The sequence below is a fragment of the Balaenoptera borealis genome (assembly GCF_965194805.1).
Source record: "Balaenoptera borealis genome assembly, contig: HAP1_SCAFFOLD_996, whole genome shotgun sequence".
Lineage (NCBI taxonomy): Eukaryota > Metazoa > Chordata > Mammalia > Artiodactyla > Balaenopteridae > Balaenoptera > Balaenoptera borealis.
The window spans coordinates 32,282-47,136 of NW_028123213.1; the positions used below are offsets into that span (position 1 = coordinate 32,282).

At 41.0% G+C, this 14,855-nt stretch overlaps 1 long non-coding RNA gene across 1 annotated transcript; it reads right to left on the reverse strand.

Moving 5' to 3' along the window:
• Nucleotides 1-221: 221 nt before the first annotated feature.
• LOC309621780 lies at nucleotides 222-14,140 on the reverse strand. Its single transcript, XR_014240272.1, has 2 exons — nucleotides 13,148-14,140; nucleotides 222-2,953 (listed from the first exon to the last, which is right to left on the reverse strand). It is a non-coding gene; the product is annotated as an uncharacterized lncRNA (long non-coding RNA).
• Nucleotides 14,141-14,855: the final 715 nt, after the last annotated feature.

Consider the following 14,855-nt stretch of genomic DNA (forward strand, 5'->3'; position numbering starts at 1 on the left):
TGCCCTCCAATAGTGGGGTCTCTGTTTCCCCCAGTCCTGTAGAAGTCCTGCAATCAATTCCCACTAGGCTTCAACGTCTGATTCTCTAGGAATTCCTCCTCCCGTTGCAGGACCCCCAAGTTGGGAAGCCTGACGTGGGGCTCAGAACCTTCACTCCAGTGGGTGGACTTCTGTGGTATAAGTGTTCGCCAGTCTGTGAGTCACCCACCCAGCAGTTATGGGATTTGATTTTACTCTGATTGCGCCCCTCCTACCATCTCACTGTGGCTTCTCCTCTGTCCTTGGACGTGGGGTATCCTCCTTGGTGAAGTCCAGGGTCTTCCTGTCAGTGATTGTCCAGCAGCCAGTTGTGATTCTGGTGCTCTCGCAAGAGGGAGTGAGAACACGTCCTTCTACTCCGCCATCTTGGTTAATGCTCTGTTTGTTGACATTTTGCTGATGGTCATTCTGACTGGTGTGAGGTGATACCTTTGTGTAGATTGGATTTGCATGCGTCTCATAATTCCTTATGTTTTGCGTTTATCAATGTTCTTTTCATTTTTTTTTAAGATGGAGCTAAAGTTACAACTTCAAATTGCCTTCTTGAAAAATTTGCCACGTTTGGATTTTTTTGGCCATTCCCTACCCCAGGACATTTTTTGAGGGCATGAATCATTTACAGCCCTGCAGTCCTTGTGAATATTAGTGACCATTAGCAGTAGATTTAAAGCTGCTGTTTGAGGAAAAAGCCTTAGGGTGGCAGCATTTCTACGTTGCCAGCTCTGCTTGCTAGGGAAACAGAACCTTGCTGCAAGTTGTGCTTTTAGGTTGCAGATTAGAGTGGAATGTGCCAGGACAAACCCCCATAAGTTTTAGCCTCCGTAATTCTTGTCTGTGTCTTTAAGTTGTAGTTTTTATCAGAGCAAAATTGATTAAAAAATGTCTTTTTTTCTAGGTGTACAGAATCTTGTTCATTTACACATATACATATATCTATTGATCTTCGGGTCCTTTCCCATGTAGGTTGTTACAGAGTGTTGAGTAGACCACTCTTGGTATTCCATAGGTCTTTGGGGATTATATATTTTATATGTATTAATATATGTGTGTTAACCCCAATATCCTAATTTATCCATTCCTCACACGTTTTCTTTGGCTTAACCATAAGTTTGTCTTCTCAATCCGAGATTGCCTTTCTCTAGGAAATATGTTCATTTTTATGAATTTTCAGATACCATAAGGGACATCATAGGGCATCTGTCTTTCACATTCTGACTTACTTCACGTTGTGTGATTATCTCTAGACTCATCTGTGGTGCTGCATATGCCATTCTTTTATTTTTTTTGTGACTGATACTCCAATCTGTCCACATACCACTTCTTCTTTGTCCATTCATCTGATTATGGACCTTTTTTTTGCTTCCATGTCTTGGCAATTTCAATATTGCTGCAGTGCCATTTGCCTGCCTCTGTCTTTCCGATTCTTGTGGTCTTAGGTTATAGGCCAAAAAGGTGCCCTGCAGCATCATATGGTAGCTTAATTTTTACCTTTTCAAGCAGCTCCATTCAGTTTTCGTTAGTGCTGTTACCACTTTACATTCCACCAGCAGCTAGAAGGTACAGAGTTCTCTAAAAGCCCTTCAGCATTTATAGTTTGTAGACTTTTTGCTGATGGTCATTGGACTGGTGTGAGCTGAAACCTTTTTGGAAGTTGGATTTGCATGTGGCTAATAATTCCTTATACTGAGCTTTAGGCATGTCCTTTCTTTCCTTTTCCTTTTTTATTTAAAGAGTGACTACAATTTCCCTCTTCATATTGACTTCTTGAAACATTTGTCATGTGTAGAATTTTCTTGCCTATTCCCTACCCCAGGGCATTTTTTGAGGACAGGTGTCATTTACAGCCCTGCAGTCCTTGTGACTATTAAGCAACCATTAGTACCTGGTTTAAAGCTGCTGTTGTGGGAAACAGCTACAAGGCGGCAGCATTATTACGTTCTCAACTCTTGTTACTGGGGCAACAGAGTCTTCCTGGAGGTAGTGTTCCAAGGTTGTAAATTACACTGGAATGTGCTGTGACAAGCCCCCAGAAATTTATGTCACCTTACTTATGTTTGTTTTTTAAATTTAAATTCTATTTCTTATCGGAGTAAATTTGATTAGAGTGTTGTGGTTTTCTGGCTGTACAGAATCTGCTCAATGATTCATACATATGTCTGTTCATCTTCGGATTCTGTTACCTTGTATGTTATTACAGAATGTTGAGTAGACCTCCCTTGGTATTTGGTAGGTGTTTTGTCATTATATATTTTATATGTATTGGTGACTATATAATTCATATAGTTTAGGTACATGTAGCATACATTAGTATATGTATGTTAGCCCCATAGTCCTAATTTATCCATCCTCCCACCTTTCATTTTGGCTAACCATTAGTTTGTTTTATAAGTCTGTGATTGTCTTTTTCTGTGGAAATATGTTCATTGGTAGCAATCGTAGGATAACATGTATAAATGATATCATAGTATATTTGTCATTCCCTCTTGACTTACTTAACCTAATATGATAATTTCTAGGCTCATTTGTAGTCCTGAAAACGGCATTGTTCATTTTTTTCCCAAGTCTACTATTCCATTCTGTCCATATACCACTTTTTCTTTGTCCATTCATCTGTTTATGGAACTTTTTTTTGCTTCCATGTCTTGGCTATTTCAGTATTGCTGCAGTGCACATTTGCCTGCCTCTGTCTTTCCGATTCTGGTGGTCTTAGGTTATAGGCCCAAAAGGTGCCCTGCTGCATTATATGGCAGCTCAATTTTTACCTTTTAAAGCAGCTCCATTCAGTTTCCGTGAGTGCTGTTACCACTTTACATCCCACCAGCAGCTAGAAGGATGACAGTTCTCTAAAACCCCTTCAGCATTTATAGTTGGTAGACTTTTTGCTGATGGTCATTTGACTGGTGTGAGCTGAAACCTTTTTCACGTTGCCTTTGCATGTGGCTAATAATTCCTTATACTGAGCTTTAGGCATATCCTTTTTCTTCTTTTCCCTTTTTTTTAAAGAGTGATTACAACTTCCTTCTTCCTATTGACTTCTTGAAAAATTTGTCATGTGTTGAATTTTCTTGCCTATTCCCTATCGCAGGGCATTTTTTTTTTTAATTTTATTTATTTATTTATGACTGTGTTGGGTCTTCATTTCTGTGCGAGGGCTTTCTCTAGTTGCGGCAAGTGGGGGCCACTCTTCATCGCGTTGCGCGGGCCTCTCACTATCGTGGCCTCTCCCGATGCGGAGCACAGGCTCCAGACGCGCAGGCTCAGCAATTGTGGCTCACGGGCTCAGTCGCTCCGCGGCATGTGGGATCTTCCCAGACCAGGGCTCGAACCCGTGTCCCCTGCGTTGGCAGGCAGATTCTCAACCACTGCGCCACCAGGGAAGCCCCCCAGGGCATTTTTTGAGGACAGGTGTCATTTACAGCCCTGCAGTCCTTGTGACTATTAAGCAACCATTAGCACTTGGTTTAAAGCTGCTGTTGTGGGATACAGCCACAAGGCAGCAGCATTATTACGTTCTCAGCCCTTGTTACTAGTGCAAAAGAATCTTCCTGGAGGTAGAGTTCCAAGGTTGTATATTAGAGTGGATTGTGCTGGGAAAGGCCCCCAGAACTTTATGTCTCCTTACTTATGTTTGCTTTTTAAATTTAATTTCTATTTCTTATCGGAGTAAACTTGATTAGAGTGTTGCGGTTTTCTGGCTGTACAGAATCTGCTCAATGATTCATACATATGTCTGTTCATCTTCAGGTCCTGTTACCATGTATGTTAATACAGAATGTTGAGTAGACCTCCCTTGGTATTTGGTAGGTTTTTGTCATTATATATTTTATATGTATTGGTGACTATATAATTCATAGTGTTTATATGTTATATGTTTATATACATTTAACATACATTAGTATATGTATGTTAGCCCCATAGTCCTAATTTATCCATCCTCCCACCTTTCATTTTGGCTAAGCATTTGTTTGTTTTATAAGTCTGTGAGTGTCTGTTTCTGTGGAAATATGTTCATTGGTAGCAATCTTAGGATAACATGTATACATGATATCATAGGATATTTGTCATACCCTTTTTACTTACTTAATGTTATATGATTATTTCTAGGCTCATCTGTAGTCCTGAAAACGGCATTGTTAATTTTTTTCCCGAGGCTACTATTCCACTCGGTATGTATACCACTTCTTCTTTGTCCATTTATCTTTGATGGACATTTTGTTTGCTTCCATGTCTTGGCTATTGTAAATACTGCTGCAATACACGATTTTCCATCCCGTGTCTTTTTGATTCTGGCTTTCACAGGTGACAGGCCCAATTGTGGGCCTTCCGGATCATATGGTGAGTCAATTTTTACCTTTAAACGTGCTGCCATTTTGTTCCTATTATTGGCCGTTATCAGTTTACATCCCACTTAGACCGAGAGGTTACGCTATTCTCCACAACTTCTTCAGCATCTATTGTTTGTTGACTTTTTGCTGATGGTCATTCTGACTGGTGTGACGTGATACCTTTGTGTAGATTGGATTTGCATGCATCTAATAATTCCTGATGTTTTGCATTTATCAATGTGCTTTTCATTTTTTTTAAGATAGAGCTAATGTTACAACTTCAAATTGCCTTCTTGAAAAATTTGCCGCGTTTGGATTTTTTTGGCCTTTCCCTACCCCAGGACATTTTTTGAGGGCATGAGTCATTTACAGCCCTGCAGTCCTTGTGAATATTAGTGACCATTAGCAATAGATTTAAAGCTGCTGTTTCAGAAAACGGCCTTAGTGTGGCAGCATCTCTACGTTGCCAACTCTGCTTGCTAGGGAAACAGAACCTTGCTGCAAGTTGTGCTTTTAGGTTGCAGATTAGAGTGGAATGTGCCAGGACAAACCCCCATAAGTTTTAGCCTCCGTAATTCTTGTTTGTGTCTTTAAGTTGTAGTTTTTATCAGAGCAAATTTGATTGAAAAATGTCTTTTTTTTCTAGGTGTACAGAATCTTATTCATTTACAGATATACATATATCTATTGATCTTTGGGTCCTTTTCCATGTACGTTGTTACAGAGTGTTGAGTAGACCACTTTTGGTATTCCATAGGTCTTTTGGGATTATATATTTTATATGTATTAGTATATGTGTGTTAACCCCAATATCCTAATTTATCCATTCCTCACACGTTTTCTTTGGCTTAACCATAAGTTTGTCTTCTCAGTCTGAGATTTCCTTTCTCTATGGAAATATGTTCATTTTTATGAATTTTCAGATAACATAACGGACCTCATAGGGCATTTGTCTTTCGCATTCTGACTTACTTCACGCTGTGTGATTATCTCTAGGCTCCTCTGTGGTGCTGCATATGCCATTCTTTTATTTTTACTCGTGACTGAGATTCCATTCTGTCCATATACCCCTTCTTCTTTGACCATTCATCTTATTATGGACCTGTTTTTTGCTTCCATGTCTTGGCTATTTCAGTATTGCTGCAGTGCACATTTGCCTGTCGCTGTCTTTCCGATTCTGGTCGTCTTATGATATAGGCCCAAAAGGTGCCCTGCCGTATCATATGTAGCTCAGTTTTAACCTTTTAAAGCAGCTCCATTCAGTTTTTGTTAGTGCTGTTACCACTTTACATCCCACCAGCAACTAGAAGGTACACAGTTCTGTAAAACCCCTTCAGAATTTATAGTTTTTAGACTTTTTGCTGATGGTGATTTGACTGGTGTGAGCTGAAACCTTTTTTTTTAAACATCTTTATTGAAGTATAATTGCTTTACAATGGTGTGTTAGTTTCTGCTTTATAACAAAGTGAATCAGTTATTCATATACATATGTTCCCATATCTCTTCCCTCTTGCATCTCCCTCCCTCCCACCCTCCCCATCCCACCCCTCTAGGTGGTCACACAGCACCGAGCTGATCTGCCTGTGCTATGCGGCTGCTTCCCACTAGCTATCTATTTTACATTTGGTAGTGTATATATGTCCATGACACTCTCTCACCCTGTCACATCTCACCCGTCCCCTTCCCCATATCCTCAAGTCCATTCTCTAGTAGGTCTGTGCGTTTATTCCCGTCTTGCCACTAAGTTCTTCATGGCCTTTTTTTCCCCTTAGATTCCATATATATGTGTTAGCATACTGTATTTGTTTTTCTCTTTCTGACTTACTTCACTCTGTATGACAGACTCTAACTCCATCCACCTCATTACAAATACCTCCATTTCATTTCTTTTTATGTCTGAGTAATATTCCATTGTACATATGTGCCACATCTTCTTTATCCATTCATCCGATGATGGACACTTAGCTTGCTTCCATGTCCTGGCTATTGTAAATAGAGCTGCAATGAACATTTTGGTCCATGACTCTTTTGGAACTATGGTTTTCTCAGGGTATATCCCCAGTAGTGGGATTGCTGGCTCGTATGGTAGTTCTATTTGTAGTTTTTTAAGGAACCTCCCTACTGTTCTCCATAGTGGCTGTATCAATTTACATTCCCACCAACAGTGCAAGAGTGTTCCCTTTCCTCCACACCCTCTCCAGCATTTATTGTTTCTAGATTTTTTGATGATGGCCATTCTGACCGGTGTGAGATGATATCTCATTGTAGTTTTGATTTGCATTTCTCTAGTGATTAATGATGTTGAGCATTCCTTCATGTGTCTGTTGACAATCTGTGTATCTTCTTTGGAGAAATGTCTATTTAGGTCTTCTGCCCATTTTTGGATTGGGTTTTTCGTTTTTTTTGTTATTGAGCTGCATGAGCTGCTTGTAAATCTTGGAGATTAATCCTTTGTCAGTTGCTTCATTTGCAAATATTTTCTCCCATTCTGAGGGTTGTCTGTTGGTCTTGTTTATGGTTTTCTTTGCTGTGCAAAAGCTTTTAAGTTTCATTAGGTCCCATTTGTTTGTGTTTTTATTTCCATTTCTCTAGGAGCTGGGTCAAAAAGAATCTTGCTGTGATTTATGTCATAGAGTGTTCTGCCTATGTTTTCCTCTAAGAGTTTGATAGTGTCTGGCCTTACACTTAGGTATTTAATCCATTTTGAGTTTATTTTTGTGTATGGTGTCAGGAAGTGTTCTAATTTCATACTTTTACATGTATCTGTCCAATTTTCCCAGCACCACTTATTGAAGAGGCTGTCTTTTCTCCACTGTATATGCTTGCCTCCTTTATCAAAGATAAGGTGACCATATGTGCGTGGGTTTATCTCTGGGCTTTCTATCCTGTTCCATTGATATATATTTCTGTTTTTGTGCCAGTACCAAACTGTCTCGATTACTGTAGCTTTGTAATATCGTCTGAAGTCAGGGAGCCTGATTCCTCCAGCTCCATTTTTCGTTCTCAAGATTGCTTTGGCTATTCGGGGTCTTGTGTTTCCATACAAATTGTGAAATTTTTTGTTCTAGTTCTGTGAAAAATGCCAGTGGTAGTTTGATAGGGATTGCATTGAATCTGTAGATTGCTTTAGGTAGTAGACTCATTTTCACAATGTTGATTCTTCCAATCCAAGAACATGGTATATCTCTCCATCTATTTGTATCATCCTTAATTTCTTTCACCAGTGTCTTATAATTTTCTGCATACAGGTCTTTTGTCTCCTTAGGTAGGTTTATTCCTAGATATTTTATTCTTTTTGTTGCAGTGGTAAACGGGAGTGTTTTTTTAATTTCACTTTCAGATTTTTCATCATTAATGTATAGAAATGCAAGAGATTTCTGTGCATTAATTTTGTATCCTGCTACTTCCCCAAATTCATTGATTAGCTCTAGGAGTTTTCTGGTAGCATCTTTAGGATTCTCTATGTATAGTATCATGTCATCTGCAAACAGTGACAGCTTTACTTCTTCTTTTCCGATTTGGATTCCTTTTATTTCTTTTTCTTCTCTGATTGCTGTGGCTAACACTTCCAAAACTATGTTGAATAATAGTGGTGAGAGTGGGCAACCTTGTTTTGTTACTGATCTTAGTGGAAATGGTTTCAGTTTTTCACCATTGAGGACAATGTTGGCTGTGGGTTTGTCATATATGGCCTTTATTATGTTGAGGAAAGTTCCCTCTATGCCTACTTTCTGCAGGGCTTTTATCATAAATGGGTGTTGAATTTTGTCGAAAGCTTTCTCTGCATCTATTGAGATGATCATATGGTTTTTCTCCTTCAGTTTGTTAATATGATGTATCACGTTGATTGATTTGCGTATATTGAAGAATCCTTGCATTCCTGGAATAAACCCCACTTGATCATGGTGTATAATCCTTTTAATGTGCTGTTGGATTCTGTTTGCTAGTATCTTGTTGAGGATTTTTGCATCTATGTTCATCAGTGATATTGGCCTGTAGTTTTCTTTCTTTGTGACATCTTTGTCTGGTTTTGGTATCAGGGTGATGGTGGCCTCATAGAATGAGTTTGGGAGTGTTCCTCCCTCTGCAATTTTTTGGTAGAGCTTGAGAAGGATGGGTGTTAGCTCTTCTCTAAAAGTTTGATAGAATTCACCTGTGAAGCCATCTGGTCCTGGGCTTTTGTTTGTTGGAAGGTTTTTAATCACAGTTTCAATTTCAGTGCTTGTGATTGGTCTGTTGATATTTTCTATTTCTTCCTGTTTCAGTCTCAGCAGGTTGTGCATTTCTAAGAATCTGTCCATTTCTTCCAGGTTGTCCATTTTATTGGCATAGAGTTGCTTGTAGTAATCTCTCATGATCGTATGTATTTCTGCAGTGTCAGTGGTTACTTCTCCTTTTTCATTTCTAATTCTATTGATTTGAGTCTTCTCCCTTTTTCTCTTGATGAGTCTGGCTAATGGTTTATCAACTTTGTTTATCTTCTCAAAGAACCAGCTTTTAGTTTCATTGATTTTTGCTATTGTTTCCTTCATTTCTTTTTCATTTATTTCTGATCTGATCTTTATGATTTCTTTCCTTCTGCTAGCTTTGGGGTTTTTTTGTTCTTCTTTCTCTAATTGCTTCAGGTGCAAGGTTAGGTTGTTTATTCGAGATGTTTCCTGTTTCTTGAGGTAGGCTTGTATTGCTATAAACTTCCCTCTTAGCACTGCTTTTGCTGCGTCCCATAGGTTTTGTGTCGTCGTGTCTCCATTGTCATTTGTTTCTAGGTATTTTTTGATTTCCCCTTTGATTTCTTCAGTGATCACTTCGTTATTAAGTAGTGTATTGTGTAGCTTCCATGTGTTTGTATTTTTTACAGATCTTTTCCTGTAATTGATATCTAGTCTCATAGCGTTGTGGTTGGAAAAGATACTTGATACGATTTCAATTTTCTTAAGTTTACCAAGGCTTGATTTGTGACCCAAGATATGATCTATCCTGGAGAATATTCCATGAGCACTTGAGAAAAATGTGTATTCTGTTGTTTTTGGGTGGAATGTCCTATAAATATCAATTAAGTCCATCTTGTTTAATGTATCATTTAAAGCTTGTGTCTCCTTATTTATTTTCATTTTGGATGATCTGTCCATTGGTGAAAGTGGGGTGTTAAAGTCCCCTACTATGATTGTGTTGCTGTCGATTTCCCCTTTTATGGCTGTTAGTATTTGCCTTATGTATTGAGGTGCTCCTATGTTGGGTGCATAAACATTTACAATTGTTATACCTTCCTCTTGGATCGATCCCTTGATCATTATATAGTGTCCTTCTTTGTCTCTTGTAATAGTCTTTATTTTAAAGTCTATTTTGTCTGATATGAGAATTGCTACTCCAGCTTTCTTTTGATTTCCATTTGCATGGAATATCTTTTTCCATCCCCTCACTTTCAGTCTGTATGTGTCTCTAGGTCTGAAGTGGGTCTCTTGTAGACAGCATATATATGGGTCTTGTTTTTGTATCCATTCAGCCAGTCTGTGTCTTTTGGTGGGAGCATTTAATCCATTTACATTTAAGGTAATTATCGATATGTATGTTCCTATTCCCATTTTCTTAAATGTTTTGGGTTTGTTATTGTAGGTGTTTTCCTTCTCTTGTGTTTCTTGCCTAGAGAAGTTCCTTTAGCATTTGTTGTAAAGCTGGTTTGGTGGTGCTGAACTCTCTCAGCTTTTGCTTGTCTGTAAAGGTTTTAATTTCTCCATCAAATCTGGATGAGATCCTTGCTGGGTAGATTAATCTTGGTTGTAGGTTTTTCTCCTTCATCACTTTAAGTATATCCTGCCACTCCCTTCTGGCTTGCAGAGTTTCTGCTGAAAGATCAGCTGTTAACCTTATGGGGATTCCCTTGTGTGTTATTTATTGTTTTTCCCTTGCTGCTTTTAATATGTTTTCTTTATATTTAATTTTTGACAGTTTGATTAATATATATCTTGGCGTGTTTCTCCATGGATTTATCCTGTATGGGACTCTCTGTGCTTCCAGGACTTGATTAACTATTTCCTTTCCCACATTAAGGAAGTTTTCAACTATAATCTCTTCAAATATTTTCTCAGTCCCTTTCTTTTTCTCTTCTTCTTCTGGGACCCCTATAATTCGAATGTTGGTGTGTTTAATGTTGTCCCAGAGGTCTCTGAGAGTGTCCTCAGTTCTTTTCATTCTTTTTTCTTTATCCTGCTCTGCAGTAGTTATTTCCACCATTTTATCTTCCAGGTCACTTATCCGTTCTTCTGCCTCAGTTATTCTGCTATTGATCCTACCTAGAGTATTTTTAATTTCATTTATTGTGTTTTTCATCATTGCTTGGTTCCCCTTTAGTTCTTCTACATCCTTGTTAAATGTTTCTTGCATTTTGTCTATTCTATTTCCAAGATTTTGGATCATCCTTACTATCATTATTCTGAATTCTTTTTCAGGTAGACTACCTATTTCCTCTTCATTTGTTAGGTCTGGTGTGTTTTGACCCTGCTCCTTCATCTGCTGTGTGTTTTTCTGTTGCCTCATTCTGCTTATCTTACTGTGTTTGGGGTCTCCTTTTCACAGGCTGCAGGTTCGTAGTTCCCGTTGTTTTTGGTATCTGTCCCCAGTGGCTAAGGTTGGTTCAGTGGGTTGTGTAGGCTTCCTGGTGGAGGTAACTAGTGCCTGTGTTCTGGTGGATGAGGCTGGATCTTGTCTTTCTGGTGGGCACGTCCACGTCTGGTGGTGTATTTTGGGGTGTCTGTGGCCTTATTATGATTTTAGGCAGCCTCTCTGCTAATGGATGGGGCTGTGTTCCTGTCTTGCTAGTTGTTTGGCATAGGGTGTCCAGCCCTGTAGCTTGCTGGTCGTTGAGTGAAGCTGGGTCTTGATGTTGAGATGGAGATCTCTGAGAGATTTTTGCCGTTTGGTATTACGTGGAGCTGGGAGGTCTCTTGTGGACCAGTGTCCTGAAGTTGGCTCCCCCACCTCAGAGGCACAGCCCTGATGCCTGGCTGGAGCACCAAGAGCCTTTCATCCACACGGCTCAGAGTAAAAGGGAGAAAAAATAGAAAGAAAGAGGATAAAATATAGTGAAGTAAAATAAAGCTATTATAAAGCAAAGCTATACAGACAAAATCTCACCCAGAAGTATATACATATACACTCACAAAAAAAGGAAAAGGGGAAAAATTAATATATCCTGCTCCCAAAGTCCACCTCCTGAATTTGGGATGATTCATTGTCTATTCAGGTATTCAACAGATGCAGGCACATCAAGTTGTTCGTGGAGTTTTAATCCGCTGCTTCTGAGGCTGCTGGGAGAGATTTCCCTTTCTCTTCTTTGTTCGCACAGCTCCCGGGGTTCAGCTCTGGATTTCGACCCGCCTCTGCGTGTAGGTCGCCTGAGGGCGTCTGTTCCCCGTCCAGACAGAACGGGGTTAAAGGAGCAGCTGCTTCGGGGGCTCTGGCTCACTCAGGCCGGGGTGAGGGAGCGGTACGGAGGAGGCGGGGTGAGACTGTGGTGGCAGAGGCTGGAGTGACGTTGCAGCAGCCTGAGACGCGCCGTGCGTTCTCCCGGGGAAGTTGTCCCCGGATCACGGGAGCCTGGCCGTGGCGGGCTGCACAGGCTCCTGGGAGGGGCGGTGTGGAGACTGACCTGTGCTCGCACACAGGCTTTTTGGTGGCGGCAGCAGCAGACTTAGCGTCTCATGCCCGTCTCTGGGGCCCGCGCTGATCGCCGCGGCTCGCGCCCGTCTCTGGAGTTCATTTAGGTGGCGCTCTGAATCCCCTCTCCTTGCACGCCGCGAAACAAAGAGGCAAGAAAAAGTCTCTTGCCTCTTCAGCAGCTGCAGACTTTTTCCCGGACTCCCTCCTGGCCAGCTGTGGTGCGCTAACCCCTTCAGGCTGTGTTCACGCCGCCAACCCCAGTCCTCTCCCTGCAATCCGACTGAAGCCCGAGCCTCAGCTCCCAGCCCCCGCCTGCCCTGGCGGGCGAGCAGACAAGCCTCTCGGGCTGGTGAGTGCTGCTTGGCGCTGATCTTCTGTGCTGGAATCTCTCTGCTTTTCCCTCTGCGCCCCTGTTGCTGTGGGGTCCACGCTGATAGCCGTGGCTCGCGCCCGTCTCTGGAGCTCGTTTAGGTGGCGCTCTGAATACCCTCTCCTCGCGCACCAGGAAACAAAGAGGGAAGAAAAAGTCTCTTGCCTCTTCGGCAGCTGCAGACTTTTTCCTGGACTCCCTCCCGGCTAGCTGTGGTGCGCTAACCCCTTCAGGCTGTGTTCACGCTGCCAACCCCAGTCCTCTCCCTGCGATCCGACCAAAGCCCGAGCCTCAGCTCCCATCCCCTGCCCACCATGGCGGGTGAGCAGACAAGACTCTCTGGCTGGTGAGTGCTGCTCGGAGCCGAGCCTCTGTGCGGGAGTCTCTCTGCTTTGCCCTCCGCACCCCTGTGGCTGCACTCTCCTCCGTGGCTCTGAAGCTTCCCTCCTCTGCCACCCACAGTCTCTGAACACGAAGGGGCTTCCTAGTGCGTGGAAACCTTTCCTCCTTCATGGCACCCTCCCACTGGTGCAGGTCCCGTCCCTATTCTTTTGGCTCTGTTATTTCTTTTTTCTTTTGCCCTACCCAAGTCCGTAGGGAGTTTCTTGCCTTTTAGGAGGTCTGACGTTTTCTGCCAGCGTTCAGTGAGTGTTCTGTAGGAGCAGTTCCACGTGTAGATGTATTTCTAATGTATCTGTGGGAAGGAAGGTGATCTCCGCATCTTAATCTTCTGCCATCTTCTTTACCTCTCTGAAACATTTTTGGAGGTTGGATTTGCATGTGGCTAATAATTCCTTATACTGAGCATTAGGCATGTCCTTTTTTTTCTTTTCCTTCTTTTTTTAAAGAGTGAGTACAACTTCTCTCTTCATATTGACTTCTTGAAAAATTTGTCATGTGTTGAATTTTCTTGCCTATTCCCTAACCCAGGGCATTTTTTGAGGGCAGGTGACATTTACAGCCCTGCACTCCTTGTGACTATTAAGCAACCATTAGCATTGGGTTTAAAGCTGCTGTTGTGTGAAACAGCCACAAGGGGGCAGCATTATTATGTTCTCAATTCTTGTTACTAGGGCAACAGAGTCTTCCTGGAGGTAGTATTCTGAGGTTGTAAATTAGAGTGGAATGTGCTGGGACAATCCCCCAATAGTTTATGTCTCCTTACTTAGGTTTGTTTTTAAAATTTAATTTCTATTTCTTATCAGAGTAAATTTGATTAGAGTGTTGTGATTGGCTGTACAGAATCTGCTCAATGTTTCATACATATGTCTGTTCATCTTCGGATCCTGTTACCGTGTATGTTATTACAGAACGTTGAGTAAACCTCCCTTGGTATTTGGTAGGTGTTTTGTCATTATATATTTTATATGTATTGGTGACTATATAATTCATATAGTTTATATGTTATATGTTTATATACATTTAACATATATTAGTATATGTATGTTAGCCCCATAGTCTTAATTTATCCATCCTCCCACCTTTCATTTTGCCTAACCATTAGTTTGTTTTATAAGTCTGTGAGTGTCTTTTTCTGTGGAAATATGTTCATTGGTAGCAATCTTAGGATAACATGTATAAATGATATCATAGGATATTTGTCATTCCCTTTTGACTTACGTAACCTAATATGATTATTTCTAGGCTCATCTGTAGTTCTGAAAACGGCATTGTTCATTTTTCTCCCGAGGCTACTATTCCGTTCGGTACGTGTACCACTTCTTCTTTGTCCATTTATCTGTTGATGGACATTTTGTTTGCTTCCATGTGATGGCTATTGTAAATACTACTGCAATACACGATTTTCCATCCCGTGTCTCTTAGATTCTGGCTTTCTCAGGTGACAGGCCCTATAGTGGGCCTTCCGGATCATATGGTGACTCAATTTTTCCTTTAAACGCACTGCCATTCTGTTCCTATTATTGCCTGTTACCGGTTTACATCCCAGTTAGACCGAGAGGTTACGCTATTCTCCACAACTTCTTCAACATCTATTGTTTGTTGACTTTTTGCTGATGGTCATTCTGACTGGTTTGACCTGATACCTTCCTGTAGATTGGATTTGCATGTGTCTAATAATTCCTGATGTTCTGCGTTTATCAATGTCCTTTTCATGTTTTTTAAGATTGAGCTAAACTTACAACTTCAAATTGCCTTTTTGAAAAATTTGCCGCATTTGGATTTTTTTGGCCATTCCCTACGCCAGGACATTTTTTGAGGGCATGAGTCATTTACAGCCCTGTGAATATTAGTGATCATTAGCAGTAGATTGAAAGCTGCTGTTTGTGGAAACGGCCTTAGGGTGGCAACATTTCTACGTTGCCAACTCCGCTTGCTAGGGAAACAGGACTTTGCTGCAAGTTGTGCTTTTAGGTTGCAACTTAGAGTGGAATGTGGCCAGACAAACCCCCATAAGTTTTAGCCACCTTAATTCTTGTTTGTGTCTTTAAGTTGTAGTTTTTATC